Source organism: Bufo gargarizans, chromosome 8 (assembly GCF_014858855.1).
Source record: "Bufo gargarizans isolate SCDJY-AF-19 chromosome 8, ASM1485885v1, whole genome shotgun sequence".
Taxonomy (NCBI): Eukaryota; Metazoa; Chordata; class Amphibia; order Anura; family Bufonidae; genus Bufo; species Bufo gargarizans.
The window spans coordinates 62,704,880-62,721,102 of record NC_058087.1 but is presented as its reverse complement, the minus strand read 5'-3'; the positions used below and the strand labels follow the sequence as shown (position 1 = coordinate 62,721,102).

Here is a 16,223-nt window from a genome sequence, read left to right as displayed (position 1 = left end):
TATATTTTTTCTGGTTGGACTAAAATAGGCCAGTATACGCATTCACCAAAAAATAATAGCAGATATGAACTGAAAATATATTTGTCTTGTTGTACTGAAATACGCCCCTATACGCTTTCAACATAAATAACTGCAGAAGTGAATTGAGAATATATTTTTCTTGTAGTACTGAAATAGGCCACTATACGCTTTCACCAAAAAATAATAGCAGACGTGAACTGATAATATATATTTCTTGTTGTACTGAAATACGCCCCTATACGCTTTCAACAGAAATAACGGCAACAGTGCAGTGCATAGATTTTTTTAATTTTTTTACTGAAATACGTCCCTATATGCTTTCACCAGAAATAACTGCAGAAGTGAAATGTATATATATTTTTCTTGTAGTACTGATATAAGATACTAAAGATACTAAGATATTAGCCACTAAATGCTTTTTAACATAAAACTTGCAGCCCAATTACAAATAGCTGGAATGACAGAGTTGTCTAATGGCTATTTGGATCCCCAAATAATCTTTCCCTGTACTTGTAAATCGGTTTTCTATCAATGTCCCTAGCGCCTTCTGACATCTCTCCCTGCATTAAGATGCTGTGAAATGATTCTTCCCTATCCTTTCCCTGCACTTATAAATCATTTTTTTTGCACAATGAGGTTTTTCATTGCTGTCCCTAGCGCCTTCACACGTCTTTCCCTGCACTCTCAACGCTGGAAAATGTCTGACTCTAAGATGGCCGCCGTATTTATAGGGCTGTGACATCACAGGGCTGGCTGTCTGCTTATTAGTTGCATGCAGGCATGTCAATCTGGGTGATCCCGCCTTCCCAGAGTTCCTTGCCCCATGTCCTCAGTCCTCACACGTGTAGCTGCCATTTTAGGAAAAATGTGATTCTTTACCACGAGGAAATTTGCATTCGTTGCGAATTGAATTTTTCCTGAAATTCTAAATGAATTTCACTTCATCAGCTTTAATTCGCTCATCTCTAATTATGAACTTTCTAGAGGACTTTGGGGGCCAACTTATCAAGTAGGGCACTCTGTCTGGAATTCTGTCTTCAAAAAGTTTGCAACCTTTTAAGGCAATTTCTACAATATTTGTGTACATTTGCATCACTTCCAGTTTTTAAAAGTAGGTGGAAAAATATACATGGTTAGCTATGTTAACAAGGTTTACTCTAGATTTATGACTATGCCTTTTTAAAAAGTTGCAAAAAAAAAGTGCCAAAGCCACACCAGTAGGGGGGTTGGTGTACAAACCCGGAATAGCTTTTCTAGACAAAAGTGTTAGGTTTAAAGACTGTATTGTAAGGGTATTTCTTTAGTTTTTTTATTTGGTTCTGTCCCCTCTAATTCTGTCTCTTTTATATTACTATAATATTCTGTATAATAAAGTTTCCCTTGTAATGTAGTGGGTTAGAGAAGTACCCATCCCCTATTGTGCTAATACGACCACATTCCTGAGTCACCTCAGAGACATGTGTGATGCACACTGGAGGAGGAACTGATGGGAATAACTGTGGTCTGCACTAACAATTAAGGGGGATTCCACCAGGAACTTTTTCCTAGGTAGGATGTAAGTATTGATTTGCCCTATCTCTCGTACACCCTGGAATGTCTGTCATGTGTTATAACGTGGTAGACAGCCATGTGTTCTAGCGTGATTGACCGTATTCCTACCCCATATTTAGGCTAGTGATGTTTATTTACTTTTTATCACTCTATATGTGATTTGTTTGTATTATCGTATATTTAATCACACTTAGTAAATATATTTATTCACTTAGCCAGTGTAAGTTTATTAATTCTTAAATCTATTGAATTCACGTCACGTATTTACTAACGTGTTACGTTAGTATTTAAAATAAAACCATTTTATCTAATCCCATCTATGAGTGTGCCTGCTACTTTTTTACCATATATTGCTTCTTCTTTGACTGGGTGAGTCATACCAGCAGTTCAGCACCTCTGCCATTCAATTGAGCAGTTGAGCTGCCTTATTGTACTATTTCTTTGCTTATATTATTGGTGAAAAATATGTCGGGCCCATCTACCAGTGGCAAGGTGACTTCCAGCAGACGGGACCTACTCTAACACATGCCTCTTCTGGGCTTTTGGCCTACAATCTTGGCAAAGTAGGATGCAGCTATGTGATACTACTGATTAAAAGCACCAGGTAGATGGGCGAGAGAGTAAAGTTCACAGGGGACGCCACTCCCCAGCGGTATACACCAAGAAAAAGGAAAATTAAACCAGCACCTCCATAATATATATATATAGATAAGAACGCAGGTGCACGCTACCTTGGCTGCTACACAATACGTAGAACAACAAGCAGCAGCACACTGCTTAATGCACAAAGACATAGGTAAACAGCGAATTCATGAAAAAAGTAAACTGCATAACTGCTGTACTTACTGTAAGAAAAAGTAGAAGCTCTATGCGCATGTTATTTATCAAAAATATGTCAGGCCCATCTACCAGCGGCAAGGTGACTTCCAACAGACAGGACATACTCATACACATGCCTCTACTCTAAGTATAGACCTGGAAAACCCCTTTAAATGCTAAAAAAAAGTGCAGTCAATGATTGGGATTCGCATGTATTTATTTGAAAAAGATAAACCTATGAAGGTTCATATTTGCAGTCTTCGCAAATTTTCAGTTTTGTTTGATTGGTTTGTCTTCCTGTTATTAGGCTTAATCTGCAACAAAAAATGACTAAACACTCACTCGGAATCATTTCCCTTTATGTTCAGTTATCATTTAACCCCTTCCCGCATTATCACGTACATGTTCGTGGGGGAATATGGTGCCTTACCGCATTCCCGCGTACATGTACGTAATGTGATCGGGCAGGAGATGCACCTGCCCGATCCGCAGCACGGGCCCCTGCTGCATCCAAGGGCATCGCTGTATGCGGCGATGCCGGAGGGTTAACCCTTTCACATGCCACGGTCAGCGCTGACCGCAGCACGTGCGGGGTTTACAGAGGGAGAGGGCTCCCTCTGACTCCATCGGTCCACGCACTGCGCTGACAGGGGGCCGATGGTTGCCATGGAAGCCCCGATGCCTTCCACAGGCATCGGAGCCTGACAGTTCAATTCAGTACAATACATAATGTATTGTACTGAATAGAAATAGGGATCAAACCCTGAAAAGGGGAAGTCCCACATTGGGACAAATATAAAACGTAAAAAGAAGTGAAAAAAGTGGGGTTTTTTTATAATAAAAAAGCGTCCTTTTTCCAAAATAAAGTTAAAAAAAATTGTAAAAAAGAGGGAAAATAAGAAAAGTAGACATATTAGGTATCGCCGCATCTGTATCGACTGGCTCTAAGCAAAAAAAAAATCACATGACCTAACCCTTCAGATGAACACCGTCCAAAAAAAAAAATTAAAAAAAATCTGTGTTAAAAATTTTTTTTTGTCACCTTACATCACTAAAAGTGCTACACCAAGCGATCAAAAAGGCGTATGCCCCGCAGAATAGTACCAATCTAACCGTCATCTCATCCCGCAAAAATTAAGCCCGACCTAAGACAATCGCCCAAAAAACTAAAAAACTATTGCTCTCAGACTATGGAAACACTAGAACATTATTTTTTTTAATTGAAAAAATATTATTGTGTTAAATGTAAAAAAATTTAAAAAAGTTGACATATTAGGTATCGCCACGTCCATAAGAAGCTGCTGTATAAAAATATCACATGAACTAACTTCTCAGGTGAATACTGTAAAAAACATAAAAACGGTGTAAAAAAATAAATCACAAAAAGTGTAATACCAAGTGATAAAAAAAATCATACGCACCCCAAAATCATACCAATCAAACAGTCATCTCATCCCGCAAAAAATGAGATCCTACCTAGGACAATCGCCCAAAAAATAAAAAAACTATGGCACTCAGAATATGGAGAAACTAAAAAAATAATTTTTTTTGTTTCGAAAATGCTGTCATTAAATAAATAAAGTATACATATTAGGCATCGCCATGTCCCCGTATGAACCTGCTGTATAAAAATGTCACATGACCTGACCCCTCAGCTGAACACCGTAAAAAAATTAAATTAAAAAGTGTGTCAAAAAAGCGATTTTTTTTTTGTCACCTTACATCACAAAAAGTGTAATTCCAAGTGATCAAAAAGTCATATGCACCCTAAAAATCAAACAGTCATCTCATACCGAAAAAAATTAGCCCCTACATAAGACAGTCACCCAAAAAATAAAAAATAACTATGGCTTTCAGAATATGGAGACACTAAAAAATCATTTTTTTCAAAAATGCTTTATTATGTAAAACTGAAACAAACAAATAAAAAAAGTCATATTTGGTATTGTCGCGTCCATTACAACCTGCTCTATAAAAATACCACATTATCTAATCTGTCAGATGAACATAGTAAATAACAAGAAATACAAACGGTGCCAAAACAGCTATTTTTTGTTACTTTGCCTTACAAAAAGTGTTATATAGAGCAACGAAAAATCATATGTACCCTAAAATAGTACCAACAAAATTGCCGCCTTATCCCGTAGTATCCAAAATGGGGTCATTTTTTTAGTTTCTACTCTAGGAGTGCATCAGGGGATTTTCAAATGTGACATGGCAACTTAAAATTATCCCAGTGAAATCTGCCCTCTAAAAAACATTCGGCGTTCCTTTCTTTCTGCGCCCTGTCGTGTGCCCGTACAGCAGTTTATGACCACATATGGGGTGTCTCTGTAAACTACAGAATCAGGTTCAATAAATATTGAATTTTGTTTAGCTGTTAACCCTCGCTTTGTTGCTGAAAAAAATGGATGAAAATGGAAAATCTGCCCAAAAAGGGAAATTCTGAAATTCCATCTACATTTTCCTTTAATTCTTGTGGAACACCTAAAGGGTTAACAAAGTTTGTAAAATCAGTTTTGAATACCTTGAGGGTGAAGTTTCTAAAATGCCACCATTTATCGGTGGTTTCTATGATGTAAGCATCACAAAGTGACTTCAGACCTGAACTGGTCCTTAAAAAGTGGGTTTTGGAAACTTTCTGAAAAATTTCAAGATTTGCTTCTAAACTTCTAAGCCTTCTAATGTCCCAAAAAATGAAAATGTAATTACAAAATTGATCCAGACATGAAGTAGACATATGGGAAATGTAAAGTAATAACTATTTTGGGAGGTATCACTGTCTGTTTTAAAAGCGGAGAAATTAAAATTTTGAAAATTGCAAATTTTTCTAAATTTTGGGGTAAATAAAAATGAAATATTTTGACTCAATTTTACCACTGTCATGAAGTAGAATATCTGACGAGAAAACAATCTCCAAATGGCCTGGATAAGTAAAAGCGTTTTAAAGCTATTACCACATAAAGTGACACATGTCAAATTTGCTAAATTAGGCCATGTCCTGAAGGTGAAAATTGGCTGTGTCCTGAAGGGGTTAAATATACATTTTCTGTCCATGAATTGGACAGAGACCAACTGTTTTGTGTAGGATAAAATTGTCTTCATCTCTCTGGGTTTACACAAAGGTGATTATCTAATTAAAATTACTTTAACCATTACTAAAGTCTCCAAATGAAAATACAGTAGCGTACAGCCTCTCACTTTTCTTTTATTGCTATGTATCTACCCTTTCTGTATAACGTCTTGTGCATTTTTGCTCTTTCTAAGGGCAAGCCTTATTTTATTTTTTTATTGAGTACCCAAAAATAACCTTAAAAACTCTTGTTCGATAGTAGTTGGAGACAGTGTTGAGTGGTTTACCTTTTTCTAATCTGTAAATAGATCTTTATGTTAGTCAGTAAATGAAAAATCTAGCAGCTGTGTAATAAATTTTCATAAAAAATTTTGCCTCTATTCTTTTTCATTTTAACATGGAAACCATAAATTGGTTACAGCTTATCAGGGGCGTAGCTATAGGGGAAGCGGCTGCTTTGGGGCCCAAACTCAGAAGGGGCTTATCCAGGATGAGGACTAAAAGATTTTATTGTCAGGGCCCCCTCAACAGTATTATACAGTGGTGATATATACAGTGAAACTGTAGGAAACGGATGGAGCAGCTGCGGGCCTGATCTGAGAAAGTTATCTTGACTAGCCACGGGAGTAGGGGTTCCGGAGATGTTTCCGAGGAGGGGGGGGAGCCTATTTAAAAATTGCTGCGGGGCCCAGTCACTTCTAGTTATGCTACTGCAGCTTATCATTACTATGTGTCTTTGTTTAGTACTTTGAGTGCACATGGGTGTACTGTTCTGAATACACTGCCAGCTGACCCAGAAAAATTCAACCCAGAAAAATTAATTGTGATGTTAATATTCTTCAACATGTGAATAAAACATATAGGTCGGTTAACATATGAATAATGAATTCCTTAATATGTTATTGAGATGAAATATTATTGATATTCATTAAGTAAACTAGTCTGCCCTGGTTTGTTCATGTATTAATGAGTTCAGAGCAATGATTATAGAGACTTGTAGTAAGAATAAGCAAAACCATCATTAGCAGATAATCTGCTTTTTGAAAACTATGATTTTTCTCTTTTTTTTTTTTCTTTTACATTTCAGAATGAAATGAAGAACAAAATAAGTAAAAACATCAGGGGATTTATTGAAAATATGGTTACATTTGCTGTCTTAAAGGGAACCTGTCACCAGTTTTATGGTGTCCTAAGGGCAACATAAATAAGTGACTGATTCGCTTAGCAAAATGCTGGGTCACTTTCTTTAATTGACCCAGCCAATCTGCCAACATCTTGTGTTGAAAACCTCCAGCTGATAATGATGAGTCATGAATATTCATGAGCTCCTGACTCTCCCCGCCCAACTGCTGCTGAATGACAGTTTTTTTCCATATGAATCAGCAGCAGGTGGGCAGGGAAGTGGCTATAGCTCTGAATTAAATATACACTGGACTCAATGACATCACGCTGGACTCAAATCAGCTCATTAGCATGCGGCATCTTTGTGTGTATATTATGAGGTAACCATCTGTCACACCAGTAAGTGAATACATCTAAGGTACTTTTTAGTAGTTAATGATTTTATATAATTAGTTAGATTATAATCAAATATCCACATGACAGGTTCCCTTTAACTTATAATGCATGCAAGCATGCTATGGTATATTATTATATTTAGTGCATTGGAAGGGTTGACTTTGTGTGTAATCATAAGACCTACTCTTAATAGGGAGCTAAGATTTTCTAATAAACAGACTTCATAAACACATGATGTTTCTTAAGATTGGGCTTCTGCTAGTTCCTCTGTAGGTGACGTATGAAGAGGCTTGTTGTGTCCATTGTGGGGATTCGCTCTGGTATTTGGGATAAGCGGGTGCAGTACAGAGGCAAAGTACAAGTTCGTAATTCAATTGTCCATGTTTATTCACACATAAGGTCAAACAAAAAACAATCTTTGCAAGGTTGGTGTTTGTTCACACTAAGTAGAAAGTTTGTGCATAACAAAAAAAGTGTCACCTTGTTGGCGGTTCTGCCTCCAGCAGTCAAATTGCAGACTTTAGGTGGCCTGCTCTCCCAATACACAGGTCTCAGCTTTTCAGAGAAGCACAGGGCTCAGTTCCCACACAAGTGATTGCCAGAGCTCCTCTGTCAGAGAGAGGTAATCACTCCCAGCTTACAGTGCTGGCTGGGTTTTTACAGCCATACTAAAATAGCAAAGTGTCAATCACCATTAGCTGCCGCTGATGCCCGAAAATTCCGGCTCTTACTTCACTGAGGCCTGGAACCTCGGTGACACCTTCCATCAACGATGGACCCTTGCGCCTTCCTACATACCTCCCCCCTTTGTTGAATCCTGAGGGGGTGACCACTTGCCAGACAGTGTACCCGGGACAGGGCATCTGCGTTCCCTGTAAGCAGTCTTCCCTGTGTTCCACTGAGAACTTGAAGTTCTGTAATGACAAGAACCATCTGGTGACTCGAGCATTCCTCTCTTTGGCCTGGCTCATCCACTTGAGAGGGGAGTTGTCAGTCACCAGACGGAACTTTCTCCCCAACAGATAATAGCGGAGCAACTCGAGTGCCCATTTGATGGCCAGGCACTCTATCTCCACTATACTGCACCTAGTCTCGGCTGGGATGAGTTTGCGGCTCAGGAAAACAACGGTATGTTCCTCCCCATTGATTTTCTGAGAGAGTACAGCTCCGAGGCCTACTTTAGAGGCATCGGTCTGTACCACAAACTCCCTCTTGAAGTCGGGCGTCACCAAAACCGGTGACCCGCACAGGACCGACTTCAACATGGAAAAAGCCTCTTCCACCTGGTCATTCCAATGGACCATCACCGACTTCCGTCCCTTCGAGAGGCCTGTTAACGGAACCGCTAAAGTGTCAAAATGGGGAATGAACCTCATATAATAGCGCACCATTCCCAGGAACGACTTTACTTGCCTAGTTGTGACAGGTCGGGGCCAATTCTGAATCGCCTCTATTTTATTCACTTGGGGTTTGTTAACTCCACGTCCAATGACGTACCCCAGGTACTTAGTCTCCTCTAACCATATTGCGCATTTCTTTGCGTTCGCGGTCAGTCCAGCCTTCCTAAGGTGGTCCACTACAGCCTGCACTTTGGGTAGATGACTTTCCCAGTTGGTACTGTGGATGACGATATCGTCCAGGTAAGCCGACGCATACTGTTGATGTGTCCATGAGTCGTTGGAACGTGGTGGGGGCACCATGCAGACCAAAGGGTAACATTTTATACTGATACAGCCCCGCAGGGGTAACAAAGGCAGTTTTCTCTTTGGCAGCCTCTGTTAAGGGCACCTGCCAGTAGCCCTTCATGAGGTCCAAAACAGAAAAATATCGGGCTTGTCCTAACCTCTCGAAAAGCTCATCTATCCGGGGCATGGGATACGCATCGAACTTGGAGATTTCGTTTAGTTTGCGAAAATCGTTACAGAACCAGAAGGTCCCGTCCGGCTTGGGTATTAAGACTATCGGACTGGCCCATTTACTTTTGGACTCCTCAATGACGTCTAGTTGCAGCATTTACTTCACTTCCTCCGCAATGGCTTATCGCCGAGCCTCGGGTACCCGGTATGGTTTTAACCAGACTTTTGCCTGAAGCTCAGTGACATGCTGGATTATGGAAGTGCATCCAGGGAGGTCCAAGAACACATCCATTTTTGGACTAATGAACTCCCTGGCTTCCTGAGCGTGTTTAAAGGAGAGGCTGTCATCAATTTTTTCTGTGGCAACTGCTTCTCTTGCATCTGATCGAGGAGCTTTTCTCCTACAAAACCTGACCACGGGGACTACCTATCTTTCCATGGTTTTTCGTAAATTCACATGGTACACCTGCTCCGGCTTTCGCTGGTGTACCTTGTAATTTACCACTCCCACTTTCTCGAGTACCTCGTAGGGCCCCTGCCACCTAGCTAGGAACTTACTGTCTACGGTTGGTACCAGAACCAAAACCCGATCACCCGGTTTAAAGTTAAAGTTCCGAACCCGAGCCTGCCGATTATAGGCCCTACTCTGGGCTCACTGTGCTGTCTCCATATGCTCCCTGAGGCAGAGGCAACACTGTCTACATCTGTCCTTGCATCTGGGGGACATACTCCATAACACTTTTGTGCGGTGTGGGTTGTTGTTCCCATGCTTCATTGGCTATGTCCAACAGACCGCGAGGGTGTCTGCCATATAGCAGTTCGAAGGGCGAGAACCCAGTAGAGGTCTGGGGCACTTCTCGCACTGCAAACATGAGATAGGGTAGAAGAAGATCCCAGTCCCTCCCATCCTTAGGCACCACTCTTTTTAACATGTTTTTTAATGTTTGCGTAAATCTCTCTACCAGGCCATCCGTTTGCGGATGATACACGGACGTCCGTAGCTGTTTTATGTGGCGCAACTTACAGAGTTCCCTCATGACCTTGGACATAAAAGGGGTCCCTTGGTCAGTCAGAACCTCTTTAGTAGTCCCACTCGGGAAAACATCTCCATTAACTCCTTAGCTATGAGTTTGGCTGATGTATGTCGCAGTGGCACGGCGTCCGGGTACCGAGTGGTGTAGTCGAGGATGACCAAGATGTGTTGGTGCCCTCTAGCGGACTTCGGTACTGGGCCTATGAGATCCATAGATATTTGCTCGAATGGAACTCGATAATCGGGCACCAGGGGGCTTTGAAAATGTGGCTGGGGGCTATTTATCTGGCAGGCTGGGCAAAACTTAAAAAACTCTTCTACCTCTGTGAACTCACTGGGGTAGTAAAACCGCTGTAGTATCCGGTATTGCATTTTCTGCCACCCCAAGTGACCACCAAGAACATGTTGGTGGGCAAGCTCCAATACGAGTTTGCGATACGCCTTGGGCACCACCAGCTGTTCAATATGCTCATCCTGTAGTTGGTTTACCCAATACAGCATTTCCTGGTGAACGACAAAAAGGGTAAACATTGACTCGGCACCAGGTTTTGTGGTTCAGCATAAATTATTACCACATTCTTCCAGGCCCGGGATAAGGTTGGGTCCCGGTGTTGTGCGGTTACCGAAATTTTCATCGGAGACATTGATGTCTGACAATTCAGGATCCGGCGGCAAGTCCTCAACGTCTCCTACCAACACACTCAGCGGGGTTATCTCCCCCTCTTCCACCGAAGTGGCGGTCACCCCTACCACTGGCCCTTCGGCCTCGGGTTCCCAGGGTTCTGGCCTCACGCACGAGCCAGGCCACTCTGCTGAAGTTACCCCTGACTCAGGGGCATCAACAACTCTCACAGCCGGCCACAGGGCCCGGAAGCCCGAAAAGTCCCACTAATGCACCTGCTGGGCCCGGACTAATACCTTCACCCCCAGTCTCCCCAGGATCTCACCCTTTACTGTTGGGTAATCAGCCACTTGATCATCTGGTAAGTCAAAATACACCTGCTGGGGTCCAGACGCCAGGACCGGAGCGACAACCTCAGCCCATTGCTCCCGGGGTAGCTTCTCTCTTATGGCTAGCTTCTCGCCAAATAGGTCTCTACGCTGTCTGCGGGGGTCATCTTGGGGATCGCCACACCGACCTCTTTCCGGGCATCGTGGACACTCTGGTATGCTCCTGTTGCTTGTAAAGCCATCACATGTTGTAACAGCAGCTGGTTTGTTTCCTGCTATTGCTTATTTGCCTCCCGCTGTTGCAGGTTGGCTTTCACGAGGGCTTTCACGACAGCTTCCATTTTGTCAAGGGACATGGGTTGTAATTTCATTGGATACATGTAACACATACAACCGTGCCCGGAAAAACTAATATATTTTGGCCTTCACGCCAGCCTCACTGCAATGCACGCATCCTCCACCAATTGTGGGGATTCGCTCTGGTTGTTGGGATAAGCGGGTGCAGTACAGAGGCAAAGTGCAAGTTCGTTATTCAAATATCTTTGTTTATTCACTCATAATGTCAAACAAAAAACACTCTTTGCAAGGTTGGTGTTTGTTCACACCAAGTAGAAAGTTTGTGCATAACAAAAAAAAGTCACCTTGTTGGCAGTTCTGCCTCCAGCAGTCAAATTGCAGACTTTAGTTGGCCTGCTCTCCCAATACACAGGTCTCATCTTTTCAGCCCAGCACAGGGCTCAGTTCCCACACCAGCGATTGCCAGAGCTTCTCTGTCAGAGAGAGGTAATCAGTCCCAGCTGACACTGCTGGCTGTTTTTTTTATAGGCCAGTCAAGACCCGGCCTGAAACATGGGGAGTAGTCACCCACCCATCACTTTGACTACTCCCAGTAAGAGCCATCCTGGATCAGCTATACAGCCATACTAAAATAGCAAAGTGTCAATCAGCATTAGCTGCCGCTGACACCTGAAAATACCGGCTCTTACTTCACCGAGGTCAGGAACCTCGGTGACACATACAGTGGAGGAAATAATTATTTGACCCCTCACTGATTTTGTAATTTTGTCCAATGACAAAGAAATGAAAAGTCTCAGAACAGTATCATTTCAATGGTAGGTTTATTGTAACAGTGGCAGATAGCACATCAAAAGGAAAATCGAAAAAATAACTTTAAATAAAAGATAGCAACTGATTTGCATTTCATTGAGTGAAATAAGTATTTGAACCCTCTAACAAAAAAAGACTTAATACTTGGTGGAAAAACCCTTGTTTGCAAGCACAGAGGTCAAACGTTTCTTGTAATTGATGACCAAGTTTGCGCACATTTTAGGAGGAATGTTGGTCCACTCCTCTTTGCAGATCATCTCTAAATCCCTAAGGTTTCGAGGCTGTCTCTGTGCAACTCTGAGCTTGAGCTCCCTCCATAGGTTTTCGATTGGATTAAGGTCCGGAGACTGACTAGGCCACTCCATGACCTTAATGTGCTTCTTCTTGAGCCACTCCTTTGTTGCCTTTGCTGTATGTTTTGGGTCATTGTCGTGCTGGAACACCCATCCACGACCCATTTTCAGTTTCCTGGCAGAGGGAAGGAGGTTGTCGCTCAGGATTTCACGATACATGGCTCCGTCCATTTTCCCGTTTATGCGAATAAGTTGTCCTGTGCCCTTAGCAGAAAAACACCCCCAAAGCAAAATGTTTCCACCCCCATGCTTGACGGTGGGGACGGTGTTTTGGGGGTCATAGGCAGCATTTTTCTTCCTCCAAACACAGCGAGTTGAGTTAATGCCAAAGAGCTCTATTTTGGTCTCATCAGACCACAGCACCTTCTCCCAGTCACTCTCTGAATCATTCAGGTGTTCATTGGCAAACTTCAGACGGGCCTGCACATGTGCCTTCCTGAGCAGGGGGACCTTGCGAGCCCTGCAGGATTTTAATCCATTGCGGTGTAATGTGTTTCCAATGGTTTTCTTGGTGACTGTGGTCCCTGCTAATTTGAGGTCATTAACTAACTCCTCCCGTGTAGTTCTAGGATGCTTTTTCACCTTTCTCAGAACCATTGACACCCCACGAGGTGAGATCTTGCGTGGAGCCCCAGAGCGAGGTCGATTGATGGTCATTTTGTGCTCCTTCCATTTTCGAACAATCGCACCAACAGTTGTCACCTTCTCTCCCAGCTTCTTGCTAATGGTTTTGTAGCCCATTCCAGCCTTGTGCAGGTCTACAATTTTGTCTCTGACATCCTTGGAAAGCTCTTTGGTCTTTCCCATGTTGGAGAGTTTGGAGTCTGCTTGATTGATTGATTCTGTGGACAGGTGTCTTTTATACAGGTGACTAGTTAAGACAGGTGTCCTTAATGAGGGTGACTAATTGAGTAGAAGTGTCTAACCACTCTGTGGGAGCCAGAACTCTTAATGGTTGGTAGGGGTTCAAATACTTATTTCACTCAATGAAATGCAAATCAGTTGCTATCTTTTATTTAAAGTTATTTTTTCGATTTTCCTTTTGATGTGCTATCTGCCACTGTTACAATAAACCTACCATTGAAATGATACTGTTCTGAGACTTTTCATTTCTTTGTCATTGGACAAACTTACAAAATCAGTGAGGGGTCAAATAATTATTTCCTCCACTGTACCTTCCATCGATGGACCCTTGCTCCTTCCTACACCATAAAGGAATAGCAATAGCTATTTATTATTGCATTTAAATAACTTTCGTAGTGTTAAAAAGTCCCAAATAAAGTAATACGCCATATTTGTGTCACCATTTGTGAAGTCAAACGTGGCTAGAAAAGGGGTGCTACTTAGTGGGACTGGTGTCCTCCTTCAGCCCACCGGATTTACTATAATTTACCACATCAACTGGCATAAATTATAGCTGAATTCTACAGCAGCCCATAGGTAGTGTAGAGGTCAGTTCCTGGTGCTCAGACAGCCTGAAAATGCACTAAATTTATTAAGAGGCCTGTGCTCCGGATAGGTCATCAATATCAGATCTGTGGGGATCCGTCACCCAGGACCATTGCCGATCAGCTGTTAGAAGACACTGGGTTCTCCGTGAGCGCTGCCACCTCTTCCTAAGCCAGTGTCGTCACCATACGTCAGTCACGTAGTTACAGCTTAGCCCCATTCAAATCTGTGAGGCTGAGCTGCAATACCAAACACTGCTTCTATACAATGGACGGTGTTGCTGGGAGGCCACAGTGTAGATCCAAGCTCCGGTGAGTGCCATAACTTTTCTGAAATGGCTAATTGGAGGGGGTGCCCAGACTCGGACTCCAACCAACATGATAATAACTTATGCTGAGGATAGGTCATCATTATATTTTCCAGGATAAACCCCTTTGATAAGTTTGGTGCTTCTTATTCCAGTGTACTTTTTACTAAGACTGGCTTAGGAAATGCCAATTATGGTAAGTCTGCCCATCTGCTCCTATTCTGGTACCAGGGTAATAATTACCATATTTTAGTATTTTGGACTATAAGACGCATCTAGGATTCGGAGGAGGAAAATAAGAACACATATTTTTCGTCAGACCTCAGATCAGACCCCCATATTAGGCCCTCCAACCTTCATCAGCCTCAGATCAGCCCACCATCAGTTTAAGAACAGACCCCATCAGCCATAGATCAGATCCCTACAGCCTCATATGAAACCCCAATGGAGTCTCAGATCCACCAAATAAAAACAGTGTTTTAATCAGGTGAAGCACAGTTATGTGCCTATGGAAACAGCTGGATAGGAAGGTCGCCAGTGACAGATTCCCTTTAAGCACAGTTCTACAGTTTACAAATGTTTCCTCACAGTTTAGCCAAAAATCTGTAGCTGCCTTACTGCTTAACAAATCCAAACTAGGCTATATAAAAGGAATAGATTTGCCCATGACATGAATTGACACGAGGAATAAGTAAAGGATAAATGTTTGATGGTAAAAATATCTGGATCTATTTCTTCAATGAGGGCATCGCCGTGGCTCTTATTGCACCCACACTCCACTCATTTTTGTGACAAGTCCTTCCCTCAGTGCTTTGATTGACTGAGCAAGGCAGAGGCAAATGTAGCAGAGCTGTGGACTGTAGGCTTGATTCAGTACAGTTGAACAGGAGTAGTCGCGTTGTGGTGTCACTGAGTTGCAGCAATGTAGCAGTGTTCATGTAGTAGCAGAGCTGGAGCAGCAGTGTTATGATGCAACAGACCTGGAGAAGTTCAACTGAACTGATCTAGCAGAGTTAGAGTGGAACTTAACCAGCCGAGCTGGAGTAGTGAACGTGTTCTTGATTTAGCAGAGCTGTGTGGAACTAAGCAATAGCAGGGTACAGGCAGGCATGGCTGCTGAAGACACTTCTTGAATAATCAGGTAGCATCCTGCCCTGATCACATACTAAACACATTCCTAAAACTTTTCGATAGGATTAGATCATAGTCATAGTGGCATCCCAGAAGTTGAGGATCATGGACGGTCAGCTTTAGTGATCAGTGGGGTTCTTAGCATTTAGACTACCACTGATCAAAACCTCTGACATATCACTATGACAAAAGTTTTCTAAAATTACAGGCACATTTTAAAGGGGTGTTCTGATTATTACAAATTAGATTGTTGGGGATCCTACCTCTAGACTTACTAGTCACTAGATGGGGACCTCATATACCTCGGAGCCCACGCCTGAAATTGGCAGATCAAGCATACGACCTGCAGTTCCATTCATTTCTACGGGGAGTTCTGGAAATAGGCTAGTGCTGTCTCTGAAACTCCCATAGAAGCAATGAATGAAGCAACTTGTTCAACGTGTTCCTCTGTTCGTTTCTGGGGGCTCCAAGGGGTACAGGATCCCGGTTCCCATGATCGGCGAGGATCCCAGTGGTAGAACCTCACTGATCTAATAATTATCTAATAATAATACATGTAAAAACCGGTGTGCCCCTTTAAGAGATGGCTATTCAGTGTAGCTTTGTTGCCGGAAGCTGGTGCCAAAACTACACTGCACCATCGACATTGTAGTGGACCTTGAAGTCAATGTAGCAAACCTCCTCCACTACAATGTTGGCGGTGATGTGTAGTTACGGCGCTGGCTTCTGGTGCCAGACCCCACCGATCAGCTACCTCTGGCCTATCCTGAGACCATCACTTAAAAAGGCTAGACAACCCCATTAATGTCATATTACAGCTTCTTACCCCTTTAAAATGGCGGTGTGCATATATATATATATACACCGAAGAGTGCAGAAATAGCAGACAGGCTTTTCGCAAACACCTTTCTAAATACGCCTAAATTTCTTATTTTTATTGAGCACCATGAAATTTACAGTACTACTATTTACTACCAGCACTCCGGTGGTCACACAGTCATTTTCTTTGAAAACCGCTCTATTAGATCACTCATGTGACAGATTAATATGTTTC

At 42.3% G+C, this 16,223-nt stretch overlaps 1 protein-coding gene across 1 annotated transcript in view; it reads left to right on the top strand.

Annotated features, from left to right (window-relative positions):
- The window catches only part of SPAG16 (sperm associated antigen 16), a 1,034,764-nt gene that overhangs the window by 741,398 nt on the left and 277,143 nt on the right, over positions 1–16,223 (top strand). The window lies entirely within an intron of this gene.